We start from the raw sequence: 18,026 nt of genomic DNA on the forward strand, positions 1-18,026 counted from the left end.
GAGATAGCAAAAAGGAAAACGAAATTTAAAAGCTCACGGAAGAAAATAGTTCTTTAAAAATTAGGATGGGACAGATGGAAGCTAATGACTTTATGAGAAACCAAGAAATTATGAAACAAAAGCAAAAGAATAAAAAAATAGAAGATAATGTAACACATCTCATTGTAAAAACATCTGACCTGGAAAATAGATCCAGGAGAGGCAATTTAAAAATTGTGGGACTACCTGAAAGCCATGATCAAAAAAGAGTCCAGACATCATTTTTCATGAAATTACCAAGGAAAGCTGCCCTGATATTCTAGAACCCAAGGGCAAAATAAATATTGAAAGAATCCATCAATCACCTCCTGAAAGAGATTCAAAAATAGAAACTCTTAGGAATATTGTAGCCAAATTGCAGAGTTCCCTGGTCAAGGAGAAAATATTGCAAGTAACTAAAAAGAAACAATTTGGTACTGTGGAAATATGATTAGGGTAACACAAGATCTAGCAGCTTCTACATTAAGAGATTGAAGGGCTTGGAATATGATATTCCAGAAGTCAAAGGAACTAGGATTAAAAGCAAGAATCACCTACCCAGCATAATTGATTATAATACTTCAGGGGGAAAAAATGGTTATTGAATGAAATAGAGGGCTTTCAAGCATTCTTGATTAAAAGAAGGGAGCTAAAAAGAAAATTTGACTTTCAAACAGAAGAAACAAGAGCAGCATGAAGAGGTAAACGGGAGAGAGAAATCACAAGGGACTTGCAGAGTTGAACTGTTTACATTCCTACATGGAAAGATAATATTTGTAACTCTTGAGACTTTTGTCAGTATCTGGGTAGTTGGAGGGATTATGCACACATGCACACACACACATACACACATACAAATATGCATATATATATATATATATGTATGTATGTATATATATATATATATATATATATATATATAGAGAGAGAGAGAGAGAGAGAGAGAGAGAGAGAGAGAGAGAGAGAGAGAGAGAGAGAGACAGCAGACAGACAGACAGACCGAGACCACAGGGTGAGTTAAATAGGAAGGGATCATATCTAAAAAAAAATTAAATTAATGGGTGAGAGAGGAATGTATAGGGAGGAGAAAGGGAGAAGTGGAATAGGGCACATCATCTCTCACAGAAAAAGCAAGAGAAAGCTTTTCCAATGGAGGGGAAAGGGGGAAGTTGAGAGGGAAAAAATGAAACTTATTCTCATCACATTTGGCTCAAGGACTGAATAACGTGCACACTGAATTTGGTGTGAAAAATCTATCTTACACTACCAGAAAGTAGGGGAGGAGTGAATAAGCAAGGTGATCGGGATGATGGAAGGGAAGGCAAATGGGACGAGAGAGCAATTAGAAGTAAATACTCTTGAAGAGAGACAAGATCTAAAGAGAGAATAGAAGAAATGGGGGGCAGGGTAGGATGGAGGGAAATGTAGTTAGTCCTACACAACATGACTATTATGGAAGTCATTTGCCAAACTACGCATATATAGCCTACATTGAATTGCTTGCCTTCTCAGTTGGGATGGTTGGGGAGGGAGGAAGGAAGAGAAGTTGGAACTCAAAGTTGTAGGAACACCAATGTTGAGAACTGTTTTTGCATACAACTGGGAAATAAGAAATACAGGTAATGGGGTACACAAATTTATCTTGCCCTACAGGACAAGAGAGAAGATGGGGATAAGGGAAGGGAGGAGTGTTAATAGGGAGGAAATATTGGTTGAAAGGGCAATCAGAATGCAAGGCATTTTTGGGGTGAGGGGAGAGGACAGATGGGGACAAAATTTGAAAGTCAGTATTTTCTGAAAGTGAATGTTGAAAAGAGAAAGAAAAAGAATTAGAAAGAAAGAAAGGAAGGAAGGAAGGAAGGAAGGAAGGAAGGAAGGAAGGAAGGAAGGAAGGAAGGAAGGAAGGAAGGAAGGAAGGAAGAAAGGAAGGAAGGAAGAAAGGAAGAAGGAAAGAAGGAAAGAAAGAAAGAAGGAAAGAAAGAAAGAAAGGAAGGAAGGAAGGAAGGAAGGAAGGAAGGAAGGAAGGAAGGAAGGAAGGAAGGAAGGAAGGAAGGAAGAAAGAAAGAAAGAAAGAAAGAAAGAAAGAAAGAAAGAAAGAAAGAAAGAAAGAAAGAAAGAAAGAAAGAAAGAAAGAAAGAAAGAAAGAATGTGGTGGAACAATTATTTTGTGCTGTTTATATGTGATCAAACTTTCCATGGGCATTTAGTTGTTATTAGGGTTGCAGTAATTCCGTTTTTTGCAATAACTTCTCACCAAATATATTTTTCCTCTAAAAGCTAAATTATATTAATTGTTTAAGTGATATTGATGTATGAATTAATTATAAGAATGATATTGGGAATGTCTTAGTGATTAATCTTAGACATTCCAACCCCTAAGGAGCAGTCCTAGAAAGCTCAAGTATACGTGCAGTCAGCCATCTTCAGAACTGACTTGTCAGTGTGAGTGCAAGTTGGAATAAAGACTCTCATCTTTATAAGGGCTTTACAAATACATCTTTAATGAAAAGCAGAAGACAGCACATTCTCAGATTTTCATCTCTTCCTAACATTCTCTCCAACTGACTTATCAATTGAAACATTTGAAGAAACGAGCAATTATTCCCCAACCCCCCTTTCCTTTCAGTTTATTTCGTATATCTCAGAATTATCTTAAGGAAAATACTTTTTTTTAATACTCATACTTGATTATAAAATCATTTTATCCCCTTTGAAAAAACTCTTTTGACAAGCGTGTCTCCTTCACCTCTGGTCCAGTCTTCCTCCCTGGTCTGCCAGGTAGCCACTGCCACCACTACAGGATGAGTTTCCTGAAGTGTTTCTCTCTGCCCAGGCCAGAAGATGACCTTTGGCAGCAGTATTCAAACACCAAAGCAGTGCTGGATGGCAAGGGCTTGGGCACTGACACCCTCTACATCGCCAAGAGCCACCTGGCCTGGTTAGATGGTTCTAGAATAGGATTTTCACTGGACTATCCTACCATTATTTTACATGCTGCCTCCAGTGAACTAAACACCTATCCACAAGAGCACTTGTATGTTATGGTCAGTGCTCAATTTAGAGAGGAAGAACCAAAAGAACTAAAAGAAACTCCAATGGCAGAAGGGAAAGAGGATGAGGACAGTGATGAGGATATTGAACCAATTGCTGAATTCAGATTTGTACCAAGTAATGAGTCAGCATTGAAGCATAGTTTGCTGCAATGTGTGAATGTCAAGCTTTACATCCAGATCCTGAGGATGAAGATTCAGATGATTATGATGGAGAAGAATATAATGTGGAAGCACATGAACAAGGACAGGGGGATATTCCTACATTTTACACTTATAAAGAAGGATTATCTCATTTAACTGCAGAAGGACAAGACACTGTGGAGTTACTGGAAGGAATACTTGCTCAGTCTGTAAACAGCTAATATAACATGACTGCAGTAAGAACAGAAGACTCATTTTAGGGACTATGAAAATGGGATGGAGATAGATACCACACCAACTGTCGCTGGACAATTGGAGGATGCAGATGTTGATTACTGAAAATTATTAATGCTGAGAATAACTTCCACATGTTACTGAAGGAGAGAACTTTCTATCTTTCCACAGCACAGAGGCAGAGAAAAAACATCTTTTTCCCTGTGCAAAAAAGACCTAAACCAGTTCTTTCTTCAAGCAGACTTACACTGAGGTCCTATGAATCACTAGCAGCAGAAACTTATGATCTTTATTAACAGAAATGGCAGAATTCACTCAAGAGGATATTTATGGCTTATTGACCCAAGAATACCATGCCCAGTTGCAGTCATGTAAGCCTATAAATCCTCCTGTCACAGTATTCACCTTCTATAACTCAGGAGGCCCACATGGTGTAAGGGTGTGGAAAAGAATAGGAGGTGGGAGGGTGTGCAACCAGAATATGCCATATACACATATACATAGGTACATCCACACACACGTCTGTGAGCATATGTGTATAACAGTCCTTGCTCCTTGAGAAGAGGAGATTAAGAGGTCTAAGAGGCTTGCCTCTGCTCTTTTGTACTCTGGATCAATTAAGTAACTGCCCATAGGGAATATCAAAGCCTGATTAGCTTAGTCCTACATCTATGAGTAGCCTAATTAACTATTCTACCATGTTCCACCGACCTCCATTAACATAAACTGGGAGCTTCTGACAACCTTTTGGTATTTTCACAGTTCACTTTAGTCTGAAAAATGAATTTTATAATTCTGGTATATTGTGACAAATTGACCTCAAAAGGTATTCTGTCTTAGATAGCTCTGAAGATTTAGAGAGGCTGAGATGTGTTCCTTAAAACACTGAAGATGAGAATCCTTTTGTCTTTATTACAACTAAATAAATAAAATTAGATTTTATATACTAAAAAAAAGAAAAAAAAACTTTTGAGGGAGAAGTCCCTTTGCTCATTATTTGATAAAAAAAAAAAACTGCCCACATTTTTGAGTCAACATAAGCTTCTCCTTAGCCACCCCCCCCCAAAAAAAACAAACTATGATTAATAAGTACATAGTATGTGTGCATTCATGTGCAGCGGTGCAGGACTGGACTGTGGTTGATAAGAGAATAAGATTAGGCAAATGTCTGACCTGTTTTGGGTCCCCAAATCTACTGGATGAAATTATGGGATGTAGAACATTATATAAGAAGGATCTCCCTATGAAATACATGTACACAAACCTGTCGCACCAACATGACATTCATGGGGACTATCACAGGTAAGAATAGGAGAGTGTACTTATGAATTACAAAATACAGCAGACTCTCCACATGAAAGACAGAACTAAAACATTTATTCAAACACCAGAAAGTCAAATCCACCATAGCAATAAAGAAATCCATCATAGTAACCACGAAGTCTATAAACATTATCTGGTTTTCCCACAAACAGGCTCCCCTGAGCAAAATGCCCTTCTCTCACCCCCAGCCAGCTCCTTCCTCTCTCTGTCCTTCCTAGCTCTGACTGCTCCACCTTTCCTGTTCCACCTTTCAGTAAGCTCCTCCCACCACATGTTTTGTGTGATTCCAAGTCAGGTGACTTTGGCTTCCATGTTACTTCAGCAGGTCACATAGGACTATTAATGGAGTGGGAAAGATCTTCCCATAACTTTTAAAAACGTTAATTCCATTAAAAATGCATTAACAATATAACCTCTTCCCAGGAGGATATCTCTTATGAAGAGTGGTGTGTGTGTGTGTGTGTGTGTGTGTGTGTGTGTGTGTGAGAGAGAGAGAGAGAGAGAGAGAGAGAGAGAGAGGGATGGAAAGAGAGACAGAGACAGAGACAGAGAGACAGAGAGACAAAAAGAGACAGCAAGAGTCAGAGAGAGACAGAGAACTGCTTACCACCTGTAGAGGCTTTATTGGCAATTTTTTGATTTGTGATCAATAACTATAGTTTCCTCTATGATGACTGACAACTATAAATCAGGAGAAACAGATTTTCAAAAAGAGATGTTTATTCTCTCCATGATATATGAAAAAATGAATTTTTAAGAGTCTTTGACTGTTTGCTTTTCCTAGGTTTCCTTACTTTTAAAATTCTAGACCTGAAGTACATCAAAAATGAGGGAAACAGATTTATACTTCTTTGAGCCTCAGAAGAAAATGGCAACATCAAGACAAAAACACATATTGAACCGCCTATATTTAGCAGGTAACTTGAGAATTCATATTTATCTTAAATTTCTAGAAGCTGTGGGTGTAGGTGAGCACACGTGTATATTAGTTTTCTTAAAGTTTTTCTTTTCTTATTCCTTTTGAAAAATGTGATCAAATCCCCATGTGGCTTTATACTCATTTCCTGGAAAGCCTGAAAATCCTTGTGTATGCTTAGTCTATTGTTATAGAGGTGTCTTCCTGTTTTTACCTTTATGATAAACTCAGAGTTAAAAAAAAAAAAAGGAAATGAATTCCCTTAATTATTTTAGGAGCAAGAAGGGAAAGTAGAACAAGACAGTTTCTCTGTTAACACAATACAAATCTTGTGATTGTTTGAAGTATTCCAATTAGCACATTTTAAACTTCATATATACATATATTTCTCTATATAAAATATGATTAGAAAACTATTAACATTAGAATATGCAAACATATATTAAATGTATTAATCTGTATTTTTTATACACTGTCTTAAATCAATTTGATTACTCAAAATACTCATAAAACACAGTGCTTATTTAAAAAGAAATTCTTCAGGTTTGCAAAGCAATGGATATATGTTAAGTCTTTCATCTTCATAAGAGTTCTATGATTGAGGTACTAAGGTACTGTTTTGATCAGTTTACAGGGCTTGAAGCTGAACCTAAGAGAGGATAAGTGAATTGCCCAGGGCTACATAGGTATAAAGTCTCTGGTGTAAGAACTAAACTCATGTGCTCTTTAATCAAAGTCCAGTACTCTTAGCTGTTGTGCCAAAAAAAAAAAAAGTGATCTTCAATTTCTAAGAATGATGGAAGTCCCTGTCCAGCTTCGTTCCAGTGAAAAAGGCATGCTGTCATTTGCGGATCATTCTGGGATTGGGGAGGAACTGTCCTCAAATCTGAGACATGAGGAAAATAATGTTCCTCCACAGAACCAGATTGGAATAAAATAAGTAAGAGTTTGGTAAAACAGAAAGAAAAAACATCCAGAAGAAAATAGCACTTTAAAAAACAGAACTGAACAAATGGAAAAAGGAGGTACAAAAAATTTCACTTATAAAACCAACTCTTTATAAAGTCAGATTGGTCAAAAGGAAAAAAAATTGCAAAAGTTCATTGAAGAAAATAATTTCTCAAGAATTAGAACTGAGTGAATTCAAACTAATGACTCCCAAAATATCACGAAGCAATAAAACAAAGTCAAAAATATAAGAAGAAAAAGTGAAGTATCTCATCGAAAAAGGAACTCACCTAGAAAAAAGATCAAGGATATATATATATATGAATTAGGGGATTGTCTAATCATAATGACAGTGCACCAAGTTAGCACAGTGGATAGAGCTCATGGGATGGGATTTGGAAGATATGACTTTAACATGCCCTCAGGTACTTATTAGCTATGTGACCCTGCACTTTTCTTTTTAACTTATTTATTTTCAATTCTCTATAATCACTCTTATAAGTCTTAGATTTCTCTCCCCCTTCCTCCTTTATTCCCCTTCCTTCCCTCCCTGAGATGGCCTGCAATCTTACATGGGTTCTAGACATACGTTCTTATTAAACACATTTTCACATTGGTAATGTTGCATAGAAGAATTAAAATGAAAGGGAGAAACCATGAGAAAAACCAAAACAAAACATAACCCAAGAGAAAATATTCTGCTTCATTCTGTGATTCAACTCCATTGTTCTTTCTCTGGATGTGGAAGGCAATTTGGCCTCAAGAGTCCGTTGGGAATGTTCTAGGTCCTTGCATTGCAGTGAAAGACTGTCTACCAGAAAAATTCCTTGCACATTGTGGTTGCTTCTGCATACAAAGTTCTCCTGGTTTTGCTCCTTTCACTCAGCATCAGTTCATATAAGTCCTTCCAGGCCTCCATGAAGTCTCTTGTACATCATTTCCTAGAGTATAATAGTATTCCATTAAATTCATATACCACAACTTGTTCACCCAATCCTCAATTGATGGTCATCCACTCTATTTCCAGTTCTTGACCACCACAAAGAGAGCTGCTATAACTATTTTTGTACATGTGGGAGTCTTTCCAATTTTTATGATTTCTTCGGGAAGCAGTCCTAGAAGGGATATTGCTGGGTCAAAGGGTATGCATATTTTGGTAGCCCTTTGAGCATAGTTCCAAATTGCTCTCCAGAATGGTTGGATCAGGTTATGGCTCCACCAACCATGAATTAGTGTTCCTACTCTGCCACATCTTCTCCAACATTTATCATCTTCCTGTTTTATCATGCTAGGCAAACTGAAGAGTGTAACATAGTAGCTCAGAGTTGTTTTGATTTGCATCTGTCTGATCAATAGTGTTTAAGCCATTTTTTCATATGACTATAGATCATTTTAATTTCTTCCTCTGAAAGCTGCCTATTCATATCCTTTGACCATTTATAAATTGGAGAATGACTTGTACTCTTGTGCATTTGACTTAGTTCTCTATATATTTTAGAAATGAGGCCTTTATAACAGATACTAGCTGCAAAAATTTTTTTCCCAGTTTTCTGCTTCCCTCTTAATCATGGCTGCATTGGGATTCTTTGTGCAATATCTTTTCAATATAATGTAGCCAAAATTATCCATTTTGCACTTCATAGTTTTCTGTATCTCTTATTTGGTCATGAACTAATCCCTTCTCCATAAATCTGACAAATACATTATTCTTTGCTCTGCTAATTTATTTATAGCAACAATTTTAATACTTACATCATATATCCTTTTGGACTTTATTCCTGTATTTGGTGTCAGGCATTGGTCTATGTCCAGTTTCTGCCACACTTTTATCGAGTTTTCCCAGCAATTTTTGTGGAACAGTGAGTTCTTATCGCAGACATGGTAGTCCTTGGCTTTGCCAAATAGTAGCTTGCTATATTGTTCTTTCTATTGCTGGGTCAAAGGATATGCACATTTGGTAGCCCTTTGGGCATAATTCCAAATTGCTCTCCACAATGGTTGAATGAACTTACAGTTCCACCAATCATGGATTAGTCTTCCAACTCTGCCACATCTTCTGCAACATTTATCTTCTTCCTGTTTTGTCATTTTAGCCAATCCTATTGACAGATCTGATGTGGTATCTCAGAGATGTTTTGATTTGCATCTCTCTAATCAATTGTGACTTGGAGCATTTTTTCATATGACTATAGGTATCTTTATTTTCATCCTCTGAAAACTGCCTGTTCATATCCTTTGACCACTTATCAACTGGGGAATGACTTGTATTCTTGGACATTTCACTCAGTTCTCTATACATTTTAGAAATGAGGCCTTTATCACAAATACTAGTTGCAAAAATTCTCAGCTTTCTGCTTCCCTCCTAATCTTGGTTGCATTGGAATTGGTTGTGCAAAAACTTTTCAGTTTAATGCAATCAAAAAAATTCATTTTGCAGTTCAAAATGCTTTCTATCTCTTCTTTAGTCAAAAATTCTTCATTTCTCCATAAATCTCATAAACACACTATTCCATTCTCCACTAAATTGTTTACAGTATCACTCTTTTTACCTAGATCATGTAACTATTTGGTCTTTATTCTTGTGTATGGTGTCAGGCATTGGTCTATGCCTAATTTCCACCACTTTTATGCAGTTTTCCCAGAAGTTTTACTTGAACAGTGAGTTGTTATTCCAGAAACTGGGGTCCTTGGGCTTATCGAACTGTAGATTGCTTTATTCACTGTCTACTGTGTCTTGAATATCCAGCCTATTACACTTGTGTTTCTTAACCAGTACCAAGTGGTTTTGATGATTTCTGCTTTGTAATACAATTTGAGATCTCCTAGAGGTAGGCCACCTTCCCTCATATTACTTTTCCTTAATTGCCTTGATATTCTGTTCTTTTTGTTCTTCAAGATGAATGCTGATATTATTTTTTCCAGGTACAGTATATAATTATCTGATATTTTGATTGGTATGGCATTGAATAAGGAAACTAATTTAGGTAGAATTCATGTTTATTATATTGACTTGACCCACCCACGAGCAAATGATGTTTTCCCACTTACTTAGATCTGACTTTATTTGTTTGAAAAGTGTCTTGTAATTGTGTTAAAACAGTCCCTGGATCTGATTTGGTTGGTAGACTCCTAAATATTTTTCAGTGTCTACCCTAGCTTTAAAAGGGATTTCTCTTTCTATATCTTGCAGTTGGGTTTGTTAGGAACATATAGAAATGCAGAAGATTTTTGTGGGTTTATTTTGTAACCTGTAACTTTCCCAAAGCTGTTTATTATTTCAAATAGCATTTTACTTGAATCTCTGGGATTCTCTAACTATATCATCTCCAAAGAGTGATAACTTAGTTTCTTCTGTATTCTAATTCCTTCCATTTCTTTACCTTCTCTAATTGCTGCAGCTAACATTTCCAATACCATATTGAATAATAGTGGTGATAATGGAAATCCTTGTTTCACCTCTGATCTTACTGAAAATGCATCTAGCTTATTTCCATTGCATATAATGCATGCTGAAGGTTTTAGATAGATACTACTTATTATTTTATGAAAAGTTTATTCTTATGCTCTCCAGTGTTTTTAATACGAATAGGTGTTGTGTGATATCAAAAGCTTTTTCTGCATCTATGAGATAATAATGCAGTTTCTGTTAGGCTTGTTGTTGAAATGATCAATAATGCTAATAGTTTTCCTAATATTGAACCAGTCCTGCATTTGTGATATGAATCTGACCTGATCACTATGTATTATTCTCGTGATAAGTTGTTGCATTTATTTTGCTAAAATCTTATTTAAAATTTTTCCATCTGCATTCATTAGAGAAATTGGTATATAATCTACTTTCTCTGTTTTTTCTCTTCCTGGTTTAGGTATCAAAGCCATATTTGTAATCATAAAAAGAATTTGGAAGACTCCTTTTTCCCCCAGTTTTCCCTAATAGTGTGTACATTATTGGAACTAACTGTTCTTTAAATGTTTGATAGAATTCACTTTTAAATCCACCCAGCCCTAGAGTTTCATAAGGAGTTCATTGATGGCTTGCTCAAATTATTTTGCTGAGATTAGTTTGTTTCAGTATTCCACTTCCTCTTCTGTTAATCTGGGCAATTTTTATTTTTTTTAGAATAATCACCCATCTCATTTATATTGTCGAATTTATGGACATAAAGTTGGATAAAGTAATTTCTAATTATTGCTTTAATTTCCTCCTCTTTGGAGGTGAGTTTGTCCTTTTCATTTTTCATATTGGCAATTTGGTTTTTTCTTTCTATTTTTGAATCAAATTGACAAAAGATTTATCAGATTTATTGCTTTTATCAGAATACCAAATCTGTTTTATTTATTACTTCAATACTTTTCTTCGTTTCAATTTTATTAATCTCTCCTTTGCTTTTCAGTATTTTTAATTTGTTATTTCCCTGGGAATTTTCACTTTGCTCTTTTTCTAGATTTTTCAGTTGCATACCCAATTTATTGAACTCCTCTTTCTCTATGTTTTTCATGTAGGCATTCAAAGATATAAAGTTTCCCATAAGAACTGCCTTTGCAGGATCCCATGAAGTTTGGTAGGTTTTCTCATTATTGTCATTCTCTTGAATGCAGTTGTTGGCTGTTTCTGTGATTTATTTTGTAACCCACTCATTCTTTAGGATTAGATTATTTAGTTTCATGTTAATTTTTGGTCTATCTTTCCATGGCCTTTTATTACATATACCTTTTTATTGCATTATGATCTAAGAAAGATGCATTGGCTATCTGTGTCTTTCTGCACTGTACTGTAAGGTTTTTTTTTGCCATAGTAAATGGTCAGTTTTTGTAGATGTACCATGAACTGCTGAGAAAAAGGGATATTACTTTGTGTCCCCATTCAGTTTTTCTACAGAGATATATCTATTCTACCTTGTAGAGAGTTTTATTCATCTCCTTAATTTATTTCTTGTTTATTTTAAACTTATATTTATCAAGTTCAGAGAGGGAGAGGTTGAGGTCCCCCACTGATAAAGTTTTGCTGTCTGTTTCTTCCTGTAACTCCCTTAACTTCTTCTCTAAGAATTTGGATGCTATACCACTTGGAGCATATGTGTTTAGTAATGATATTGCCTCATTTTCTATGGTGCCTTTTAGCAGATATAGTTTCCTCCCTATTTCTTTTGATTAGATCTATTTCTGCTTTTGCTTTGTCTGAGAATAGGACTGATACCCCTGCTTTTCTTACATCAGATGAAGCACAATATATTCTGCTCCAAGCTTTTGCCTTTACCCCGTATGTATCCGCCTTGTGTTTCTTGTAAACAACATGTTGTTGGATTATGGTTATTAATGCATTCTGCTATCTGTCTCCTTTTTATGGGAGAATTCATCCCATTCATATTCACAGTTATGGTTAATATCTGTGTCTTTCCCTCCATCCTCTTTCCACAGTTTGTTCTTTTATTTCTTCTCCATTCCCATCCACAATAGAGTTTTAATTTTTAACCACCACCTCCTGCAGTCTTCCCTTCCTTCTTTCAGAGCCCCCCTTTTACTGCCTTTTACCCTTACTACTTCTTCTCTATCTTTGAGTCTCCCATCCCTTTCTTTCCCCTTTCCCTCCTGCTGCCTATAGAGCTAATTAGATTTATACTTAATTAACTTTGTTGTTCCCTCCTTGAAGCAAATCAGATGAGGGTACCTCTCAAACAATGCTCATATCCTTCTCTTTCCCTCTACTGTAATATAATTTTGTACTTCCTCCTGTGATGTAATTTACCATTTTCTGTTTCCTCCTTTTCATGTCTCCTATAACAATCTCTTTGCATGCTTAAATCACATTATTATCATCACATAATTTAATTTATAAAAGTTTCCTCGACCTATGAATATGCTTTTTATATTTCATAATAGATACACAATTCTCAAAACTAAGAAGTATCATCTTGCCGCATAGGGAGGTAAACAGTTTGCCCAAATTGATTAACAAGTTTTTTTTCCCCCTGTTTACCTTTTTATCCCTCTTTTGATATCTGCATTTGAAGATGTTTATTTCTCTATGATATATGGAACTAAGCTCTTAAATGTCTTTGATCTTTTCACAGGCTACCTTTCTTTTAAAATTTTAGAGTTGAAGTGCATCAAAAATGAAGGAAGCAGATTTATCCTTCCTTGAGCTTCAAAGGAAAATTGTGACATAAAGGAAAAACACATGTTGAATAGCATATACTTTTCCCAGGAAATCTGAGAATTCATATTCACCTTAAATTTCTGAAGCATGTAGGTCTATGTGAACAAGTGCATATGATGTTACTTTTCTTAAAGTTTTTTTTTTTCTTTTCTTAGGGCATTAGATAAATAAAAGATCAAATCCCCATGTACCTCTTGATCACTCCCTGAAATTACCTTAAAATCCATTTGTATGCTTAGTCTATTGTTACTGAGATGTCTTGATGTTTTTGCCCTTATGTTACTTAGAGTCATAGCAATTAGAGTAACAAGGACAACAAATTTCCTCTAATAAGCTTTGTTATGAAAAAGCAGAAGAAGAAAGTTGCTCCTTTAACATAATATCAATCTTGTGATTGCTTGGACCATTCAAATGAGTGTCTTTTACACTTCTCATATACATGTCCTTTTTGTACATAAAGTATGATTAGATAACTATTAACATTAGAGTACCTAGGGATGTCATTCTACCCAGGGATTAATCTGTATTCCATTATACTCTTAAAACAATTCAGTGATTTAAAATATGCATAATAATCATAAAACTCAGTTTTTTAAGAAACAAACTTCTTAAGGTTGGCAGAGTAAAATATATATGTTGTCATTTGATTTCACAAGAACTCTGTTGAGTAAAGTGTTATTATATCCATTTTACAGAAGCTGAAGCTAAGAGAGTTTAGATGATTTTCCTAGGCCTACATATTTATAAAGTCTTTGGGGGTAAAATTTGAACTCAAGAATTCCTTAATCTAAGTCCAGCACACTTACGCCAAAAAAAAATCATAAATGATCTTGAATTTCTGAATATGATGGAGGTCACTCTCCAGCTTAATTGCTGTGAAAAGGGATGCTCTGATTTGTAGACCATTCTGGGAAAAAGTAAAAACAAAACAAAACAAAACAGAACAAAACTTTTCTCCAGTTCTAGATCTGAGAGAAATAAATCATGTTCATCCACAGATTCAGAGAGAAATAAAATGTTAACAGCTTGGTAAAAGAGATTTCAAAACTTACAGAAGAAAATCACAACTTATAAAGCAAAATTGACCAAATGAAGAAAAAGAGGTACAGAGTTTTCCTGATAAAAAGTGAAATTGGACAAACTAAAAAAAAAAAAAAAAAAAGCAAACAACTTCATTGAATAAAATAATTTCTTAAAAGTTATAATTGGGTAATTGGAAGCTAATGTCTCCACACAACATCAAGAAACAGTAAAACACAAACAAAAGAGCCAAAAAAGAAGAAAATGTAAAATTTCTCATCAAAAAAGAACTTAGAAAATCCTTGTTACCTCAAAACTATGAACTGATTGACATGAAGATTGAATTTGAAATGGTTCTTGCTTTGATTTATAATGATTTCTGCAGGCTATGGCCATCTGGTGATAAAACCCAATGAACAGAAAAACAGTCATATTGGGACCTTAAGGAAGTGACTCCTGAAGGCCTCCATACGGTGAAGAAAAACTATGAATGGTCTGAAGAAACAGTGGAGTTGCTTCATAAAGTGGAAAGTCCACGCAGAGTTGTGGTGTTGATCAGCTCAAATTCTGACCTTGACATGAGGAAAAAATTAAGAAGGTCTTATGCAAACGATGGAATACCCTTTGAACTTCGAATAGCATCTGCCCATAAAGCACCAGATTAAGCTCTAAAGATTAAAGCAGAGTATGGAGAAGGTATTCCTAATGATATTAGCTGGTAGAAACTATGGTTTCGGACCAGTAATGTCTGGTAACACTGCATATCCAGTAATCAACAATTCTCCCCTTACACCTGATTGGGCAACTCAGGATGTGTGATCCTCACTTCGAATGTCCAGTGGTCTTAGTTGTTCAACTGTATTTTCTCCTAAAGGAACAGCTCAATGTGCAACCCAGATATTTGGATTAAAAAAAACATTTGCTATGGACTAAACTTCAGGGAAGTGTATGAAACACATGAGTTTCCTTGAAGCGGGCCGATAAGAAAGTCAGAGAAAGAAGTTCACAAGAAGAAAGATCTTGATTTAGTTTCAAAAAGCATTACCAGTCAGGCAAGAGAAAAGATCATTCTAAATTAATCATAGAAAAACACTAGAGGAAACACAGAGCACACTTAGCACAGACAAAGAAAGGTGGAGTGCATGGAGCACAGTCCAGGAAGCTTGGAGCACACACAGCACAGCCCAGGAAGCATAGAGTGCACACAGTTCACCCCAGGAAGCACTCTGTGCAACATGACAGGGACAGGACCCTGAACAGTCTTCAGGGAGCCACAGGCAGCCACAGTCAGAAGCAGTTCCCAGATTGCTCAACCCAAAAATGCCATATACAATTTCAGAGGTGACCGGGAGGTCTTCTTCACCCAGGAGAGAGGAGCATGGTCTGGACCTCCACACCCTGCAGCATCCACTGCCGTGGCAGCTTCCATTTTTGGAGCCCTCCTCCTAGAGCCCCTGGGGGAATTGAGTTGCTGATATGAATCTCAGCCCTGAGTGGCAACCCTGGGAGACCTAAGCCTAAAGTCCCTGAGGTAATTGAGCCATTGATGTGAATCTCAGCCTTGAGCCTGGTCCTTACAAAGAACTCAAAAGTCAAGTCACTGGCTGGGAAAATCCCCAAAAAAGGAAAAAGAATAAGGCAATAGAAAGTTGCTTTCTTGTAAGTAAGTATTTTCTTCCATCCCTTCAGATGAGGAAGAAGAATTTAGATCTTCAGAGGAAGACCTAAAAGTCAAAGCTTCTTCAGTGGTCTCAGGCTATGGAAGAGATCAAAAAAAATTTGGAAACCAAGTGAGACAGTGGAAGAAAAGTTGGGAACAGAAATAAGAGCAATGCAAAAAACCCATGAAAAACCAGTCAACATCTTGCTAAAGGAGACCTCAATAAAAATGCTGAAGAAATTGACACCTTGAAAAATAGACTAACTCAAATGGCAAAAGAGTCCCAAAAAACCAATGAGGAGAAGAATGTTTTGAAGAGCAGACTTAGCCAAATGGAAAAAGAGGTTCAAAAGCTCACTGAAGAAAATATTTGTAAATGTCCAAGAAAGAGAAACTCCTAGTAACACTGTAGCCAAATTCCAGAGTTCCCAGGTCAAGGAGAAAATATTGCAAGCAGCTAGAAAGAAACATTTTGAGTATTGTGGAAATACTATCAGAATAAAACAAGATCTAGCAGCTTCTATATTAAGGGATCGAAGGGGGTGAAATATGATATTCCAGAAGTCAAAGGAACTAGGACTAAAACCAAGAATCACCTACCCAGCAAAACTGAGTATAATACTTCAGGGGAAAAGTGATCTTTCAATGAAATAGAGGACTTTCAAGCATTCTTGGTGAAAGGACAAGAGCTGAAAATGAAATATGACTTTCAAACACAAGAATCAAGAGAAACATGAATAGGTAAATGGGAAAGAGAAATCATAAGGGACTTAGTAAAGTTGAACTGTTTACATTCCTACATGGAAAGATAAGATTTATAACTTGAAACTTTTTTCAGTATCTGGGTAGTTGGAGGGATTACACACACATACACACACACACACACACACATAGAGAGAGAGAGAGCGCAGGGTGAGTTGAAGAGGATGGGATCATATCTAAACAAATGAAATTAAGGGGTGAGAGAGGAATATAATAGGAGGAGAAAGGGAGAAATGGAATGGGGCAAATTTTCTCTCATAAAACAGGCAAGTAAAAGACTTTGCAGTGGAAGAGAAAAGGGGGAGGTGAGAGATAAAACATGAAGCTTACTCTTGTCACATTTGACTCAAGGAGGGAACAAAATACACACTCATTTTGGTATGAAAACCTATCTTACAATACAGAAAAGTGATGGAGAAGGGGTTAAACAGGGTGGGGGGATAATAGAAGGGAGGGCAATGGGAGGAGGGAGCAATTAGAAGTCAACACTTTTGGGGAGGGAGAAGGTCAAAGGAGACAACAGAAGAAATGGGGGGCAGAAGAGGATGGAGGGAAATGTAATTAGTCTTACACAACATGACTCTTATGGAAGTCATTTGTAAAACTACATAGATATTGCCTATATTGAATGGCTTGCCTTCCTAATGGGGATGGGTCAGGAGGGAGGGAGGAAGAGAAGTTGGAACTCAAAGTTTTAAGAACAACTGTTGAGTATTTTCTTACATACAACTAAGAAATAAGAAATACAGGTTGTGGAGTATAGAAATTTATCTTGCCCTACAGGACAAAAGAGAAGATGGGGATAAGGGAAAGAAGAGATGTTAGAAGGGAGGGCAGATTGGTGATAGGGGTAATTAGAATGCTCGTTATTTTGGGGTGGGGGAGGGGAGAGAATTTGGAAGTCAAAATTTTGTGGAAATGAGTGTTGAAAACTTAAATTAATTTTAAAAAAAAGAAAAGAAAAAAGAAATGGAGAAATAAGAATCCAATTTACTAAAGTTGGAAAATTTAAAGTAAAATTGCAAAAACCATCAGTCTTTGTATACACTACAAAGAAAATTCCACAGGAAAAGGTAAAAACAAAAATTCCATTTAATTTAAATGCAGACAATATTGAATATCTGGGTGTCTATCTGCTAAGACACATCCAGGCAATATTAAAGCACAATAACAAAAGAAAAACAACAAAAAATAACCGTTTCATAAAGGCAAGACAGATCCAAATAACTGCAGAAATATCAGTAACTCATTTGTTGACTGAATCAAAATAATTTTAAAATGACAATGCTGTTTAATTTACTTATTCAATGCCAAAAAAATTCACTACCAAGAAATTATTTTGTAAAGCTAAAAAAAGGAAAAATTCTTCTCTAAGAAGAAAAAAGAAAAGAATATCAAAGGAAGTAATGAAAAAATGTGAAGGAAAGTAGTCTAGAATGACCAGATTTCAAGGGATATTACAAAATGTTAATCATGAAAACAAACTGACATTTCCAAAACATAGAGTTGTAGATCAGTTGAATAAATTAGGTACATAATACACAGCAGTAAACAACTACAGTCATCTGGTGGTAGATAAACACTGGAACCCAAATTTTGGAGAATATTCTCCTTATTTGACAAAATTTTTTTGGGGGGGATATAAAAAGCAATTTGGAACAAAGTGGACATAGATTATTATCTTAAACTGTTTGCAAATAGGAGTTCAAAATGGATAAATGATTTAGATATAAAGGGTGGCAGCAAAACAATTTATGAAGGTATGAAGCAAAGTACTTATCATATCTACAGACA

General features: G+C 35.9%; 2 pseudogenes; both read left to right on the plus strand.

Moving 5' to 3' along the window:
• The first annotated feature begins 2,819 nt into the window (after positions 1 to 2,819).
• LOC140511536 (methylosome subunit pICln-like) lies at positions 2,820 to 3,551 on the plus strand (annotated as a pseudogene).
• A 196-nt stretch (positions 3,552 to 3,747) lies between these two features.
• On the plus strand, positions 3,748 to 14,834 carry LOC140510999 (bifunctional phosphoribosylaminoimidazole carboxylase/phosphoribosylaminoimidazole succinocarboxamide synthetase pseudogene; annotated as a pseudogene).
• Positions 14,835 to 18,026: the final 3,192 nt, after the last annotated feature.

This window comes from Notamacropus eugenii, chromosome 6 (assembly GCF_028372415.1).
Source record: "Notamacropus eugenii isolate mMacEug1 chromosome 6, mMacEug1.pri_v2, whole genome shotgun sequence".
Taxonomy (NCBI): Eukaryota; Metazoa; Chordata; class Mammalia; order Diprotodontia; family Macropodidae; genus Notamacropus; species Notamacropus eugenii.